Below are 6,001 nucleotides of genomic sequence, written 5' to 3' on the forward strand. Positions count from 1 at the left end.
GGTTGTTTAGTGGATAGCCTTATGTTGTGCAATGATTTATTGCTATTTATAATCTGCCTCAACACGATACAAAACCTACAATCAACTAAACATATAACATAAAAATAGGAAATGTTGATACTAGTATGCAGTATGCAGGTTAGACTGCACGTGACCCTATTTCTTCTGTATCATATCACAAGTTGTTTTGTTTTTTAAGCAGCTGATATGGAGAAGAAATTGCTAACCAAGATGAAGCTAATTATAAGCTGTTCTGGATGATGACTGTTTCATGCCTGCTTAATCATGCATTAGTATGATTAAAACAAAGATGAACATATGCCAAGAAATTTCACACTCCATATAAATTACCAGTTCAGTGGAGAAAATCGTGTTCTATAATTTTTCCAACCAAGTTTACATAATTATTGACTTGTGACAAGATACTAGCTAATTAATTAATTTGCTAATTGCTGATTACACATTCTGAGGTTGCAGTGTGAGGTGGAAAGAGAACAATTTTCAAATACATATGTATTTTCTAGAGATTCTTTACTTAGTTCATACCCTATTAACAAATTTCTGTAAATTCATAGCCTCTTGTATTGTCTTTTTGATCTGTGCCCCAGGGCCGTGGTGGCGAACCTATGGCACGGGTGCCACAGGTGGCACGCAGAGCCCTTATCTGTGGGCACGCATGCCGTCACCCTAGTCCTAGGCCTTCAGCTGGGTTTTATAAAACCTTTTCGCTTTAGGCCTCTGCTGCCATGTACCCCCCCAAAAAAGGTTCAATTAATCAACTTCTTGTGGGGGGAAAAAGTTCTCGCAGTTTGAATTGAACGTTTTAATCCCACCCAGTCTGCAGCCACCACTGCAGCCACGCTCACCCAATTGACCATGCCCACCCAAAGGGCCACACCCACCTGGCACCTGATGAGATATAAGTGGGTTTTGGGTTGCAGTTTGGGCACTTAGTCTCTAAAAGTTTCGCCATCACTGCCCCAGGGAATCCTGAGATTTAAAGCTGGTTACTCTACAAGAAAATCAGTGGCAAATAATCTCTAATGAAATTTGATAACAGATGTTACAATGCCTTTAGAGACCTACATTAAACCTAGCCCTGTTCTCCAAGTTGTTGGTAAGCAGGTAATTGGCATGTAGTTACCTAGTAATGCTCCCTTTTGTTGGATCCTAATCACATATATTTTGCCAGAGATTAACCAATCTAATTTCACCTCCTTGCAGTATGTTGTTAATTGCTTAGCAATGAAGTGTAGATCAGTTAGATTAGGCATGTCAAACTGCCGGTGCAGGCTGGATGTGTCACACCGAAACTGTACCCACCCCATTGCCAGCAATGGGGAAAAGTTGTGCACGACGTTACAAGTTTGACATGCCTGAGTTAGATGTTCCAACCCAAACCATGCAGTTCATCTTCAACTGGTGATGACAAATTCTGGGTTTTCCTTGCCATTTTCTCCACATTTCTGCTATTATTACCAGTTATTTTTTTCATCTCCACCTTTTGCATTCTTGTTATATTTCTTTGCCCAGAACTGCGCTGTTTCTTCTTTGCAACTATACGCGGACTTGTACGCCCTCAGGGGTGCCCCCCTTCCTGGTGCGACCTGCCTTCTTTTCTACCTCTCCTCTTGATGATGGGCCCAATTGTTGGGACCCTGAGAGATGGCTAGGTATGGATTAGGGTCTCCGGTTTATTTTTAGGAAGAGACCCCTGATCTGTTTTTTAGCTAATTTTTTAAGGGGTTAAGGGGGAGGGTTGGATTGCGGTTTGGGTTGGAATCTGGGGGGCTTCCACCAACCGAGTTTCAGTCCAGGCTTGTGACAGGTCGCGGTGGGATCGGGCTTGGGTTGGGCGCCTCCGGGTCTCCAGAAGGAGGGGTGGGGTTGCGGATCCCCACGACGATTGGGAATGGCAATAGGTGGTTGTACGGGGGGGGCGCATCAACATTTGGGAGCACGCCCGCGCTATCTTCAAGAGGTGGTGCGCTCCGACCCCCCGGATTTACCCCGTATTCCCGGAAGCAGGGATGAGCAGGCCCCTGAGCTCAGGCTGGTGTACCTTAATGCCAGATCGGTAGTTAATAAGGCTCCCCTTATCCAAGAGTTGGTTGAGGAGGAGCATGCCGATCTGACTTGCATTACTGAGACCTGGTTGGGCCCAGAGGGAGGTGTCCCTCTGACTGAACTTTGCCCACCAGGTTTCTGTGTGCTTCACCAGCCTCGGGCTCAGGGAAGGGGTGGGGGTGTTGCAGTGGTTGTAAGGGAGTCCTTGTGTCCACGGGAGGCTACCGTTACTCAGATATTCGGGTGTGAGTCGCTCCTCCTGAGATTTGGCCCTGGGGCTCAGTTGGGCTTGTTGCTGGCATATCTTTCGCCTACCTGTGTAGCAGCAGCCCAGCCCAAGCTCCTCGACACCCTCTCTGGGTTGGCGGTTGAGTTCCCCAGACTTATGGTTCTGGGGGACTTTAACCTGCCATCCCTGGGAGGTTCATCGGGGTTGGCTTGGGAGTTTATGACCTCCATGATGGCCATGGACCTGACCCAGGTAATTCAGGGCCCGACTCATGAGGGGGGTCACACACTCGACCTTATTTTTCTATCTGGATGGTGGCTTAATGATCTGGGAGGGGGAGCTCCAGCTATTACACCCCTGTCATGGACCGATCATCACCTCCTGCGGCTGGCCTTCCGCTTCGCGCCCCCCCCGTTGTGGGGTTACAGGACCGACCAGGTGGTTCCGTCCCAGGCGCCTAATGGACCCTGAACGGTTGTATGCAAGAAAGGGCGGCCACGGAGGCACTCGACCGCGTTGTTCCCATGCGGCCCCCGACCTGGTGCAGATCCCAGCGGGCACCATGACTCTTCATGGAGCTCTGGGAGATGAAGCGTCGGAGACGGAGCCTAGAGAGCTGTTGGGAGGTCCATCCGGTCCGAGTCTGATCGATTGCGATTAAAAACCTTCACAAGGTCTTATCTCGCAGCGATGGAGGCAGCGAAGTCTAATTACTTCGCTGCCCTCATCGCGTCTGCAGATAATCGCCCGGCCGCTCTGTTTGGGGTGACTCGCTCCCTCCTGAATCAGGTGAGGGAGGAGCCCCTGCAGGGTCATGCCGAGGAATTTAGTCAATATCTGGCGGATAAAATTGTTCAGATTCGGGCCGGCTTGGACTCCGACTGGGCAGAGTCTGACGATGGGGAATCGAGCGGTCTTGGGAACATTACTTGGGAAGAATTCGATCCTGTGACTCCGGAAGAAGTGGACAGTATCATGGGAAAGCTGAGTTCCACCACTTGTTTGTTGGACCCGTGCCCCTCCTGGCTGGTTTATGCAGCTCGGGAGGGGACACGAGGCTGGCTCCAGGCAGTAATAATTGCTTCTTTGAGAGGGTATCTTCCCTGCCGCCTTGAAGGATGCAGTGGTGAGGCCCCTCCTCAAGAAGCCTGCCCTGGACCCGGCCATTTTGAACAACTATCGTCCGGTCTCCAACCTTTGCTTTTTAGCAAAGGTTGTTGAGAGTGTGGTGGCTCATCAGCTTTCTCTGTTCCTGGAGGAAGCGGATTATCTGGACCCCTACCAATCGGGCTTTAGGCCTGGGTACAGCACGGAGACGGCATTATTCGCACTAGTGAATGATCTCTGGCGGGCTCGGGACAGGGGTTGCTCCTCTGTCCTAGTCCTATTAGACCTCTCAGCGGCTTTTGATACCATTGACCATGGTATCTTACTGCGGCGCCTCAGGGGGTTGGGAGTGGGTGGCAGTTTTACAGTGGTTCTCCTCCTACCTCCTGGGTCGTTCACAGTCGCTGTTGGCAGGGGGACAGAGGTCGGCCTCGAGGCCTCTCGTTTGTGGAGTCCCTCAGGGGTCAGTCCTCTCGCCCCTCCTGTTCAACATCTATATGAAGCTGCTGGGTGACATCATTCGTGGTTTTGGGGTGGGGTATCATCAGTACGCTGATGATACCCAACTTTTTATTTCCACCCCAGATCAACCCAGTGATGCCCTCTCCGTGGTGTCCCGTTGCCTGGAGGCGGTGAGGGTCTGGATGGGGAGGAACAGGCTTCGTCTAAATCCCGACAAGACCGAGTGGCTGTGCATACCAGCATCTCGGGTTGTCCATTCTATTCCATCTTTAACTATAGGGGGTGAGGTGTTATCCCCCGTAGATAGGGCTCGCAACTTGGGTGTCCTCCTTGATTCACAGCTGTTTTGAAGATCATATAGGAGCTGTGACCAGGGGGGCTTTTGCCCAGGTTCGCCTGGTGCGCCAGTTGCCCGCCCTACTTGGACTGAGATGCCCTACGCAGTTACTCATGCGCTCGTGACCTCTCGGATAGACTACTGCAACGCTCTCTACATGAGGCTGCCCTTGAATACCACTTGGAGGCTCCAGCTGGTGCAGAATGCGGCCGCGCAAGTTGTGATGGGGGTTTCCCGATACTCCCATGTAACACCTCTGCTCTGTGAGCTGCATTGGCTTCCAGTTGTCTTCCGGGTGAGATTCAAGGTGCTGGTGATGACCTATAATGCCCTAAATGGCATGGATCCGAGTTATTTACAGGAGCACCTTTTGCCGGCGTTAACTTCCCATCGTCCTGTGCGCTCCCACAGAGGGCCTCCTCAGGGTGCTGTCGGTCAGGGAATGTCGACCAGCGGCCCCCAGGGGGAGAGCATTCTCTGTGGGCGCGCCTGCCCTCTGGAATCAGCTCCCTGTTGAGCTCCGGATGGCTCCCGACCTTCGCTCCTTCCGAAGACCTGAAGACTTGGCTATTTGAACTTGCCGGCCTGGACTGAGGGACTGGCATTTTAGATCTTAAATTTTAAAAATCTTAAATTTTAGAATGTGTTTTATTGTTTAGGGCTATTGGTTTAATTTCATTTTAATTTTTGTATATTATTTGTTGTTTATAGTGTTTAATTGCCCTGTACACCGCCCTGAGTCCCTTGGGAGAGGGGCGGTATATAAATCCTAATAATAATAACTGCGCTGTTTCTTCTTTGCAACTGTTGGCTGGTTCATTGGAGTCTCTTCATTGACAAAGTGTAGAAACATTTCTGACTGAACTGAAATTGCTTGTAGTGTGTAATTCAGCTCTGTATCTGCTGATTTTCTTGGCTATAGCTGTCATTTGCTGCTTTATTATTTCCAGTGCTATCTTGATCTTCCTTGTCTCTAGGTGATATTTCTTTACAGCTGTATGAGCAACAACTTGGAGTGTGTGGAGACTGGCAACTTTTTCCAGACTGAGATGATTTTCTGACATTGAAGGGATTCTAGAGACAGCAGTCCAAAAGGTGATTGAAATTAAAAAGTAAATTGATCTACATTCATATTTAATTAAATTCTGCTGTTAAGATGACTCTCATCTCACATATTTAGCTTTCCTTTCCTATTGTCTTAAAAATTATAATTTGTGTAAATTTTGAAGGGACTCACTCCAAAGCTTTTAGAGGCATATATGCTACTGGAGCCTCAGGCTTATATTCTTTGTATAAGGGAGATAGAAAGAATTTCATGTGTTCATGTTCTATTACAAGCATTAAGCTACTTTCAACACCAGTGTTAACATTATGTGAAAAATCTGTGTCCTGGAAACTGATTGCAGGACACTTTCCTTTCAGTCAAAAAAGATTTCCTCCTTCTGTAACTGCAGCTGTGAAGGACACAGCCACTATGTAAAAGAAGCTCAAGCTAATATTTCTTAACCTGAGTAAGTAGCTGATTAAAACTGGGACCAGGGAATCTGCTTAGCATTCATAGAGATTAAAGCAGGAACAAGCAACTTCACTCTGGCAAGAATTCTGTCTACCACTTTTCTCTTGAACTGGGAGACCAAGGACACCTGTACCAATACCAGAAGAGGTGGGCCTGAAGAACTGTGATATTTTGTTTCACAATTATTCAAAGGAGCAACATTATACCAGCTTATTTGTGGACTTTCATGCAAATAACTGAAGGTGGGATTGTGACATTATTACATGTTTTGCTGTCTAGAAAA

Source organism: Vipera ursinii (assembly GCF_947247035.1).
Source record: "Vipera ursinii genome assembly, chromosome: 1".
NCBI classification, from domain to species: domain Eukaryota; kingdom Metazoa; phylum Chordata; class Lepidosauria; order Squamata; family Viperidae; genus Vipera; species Vipera ursinii.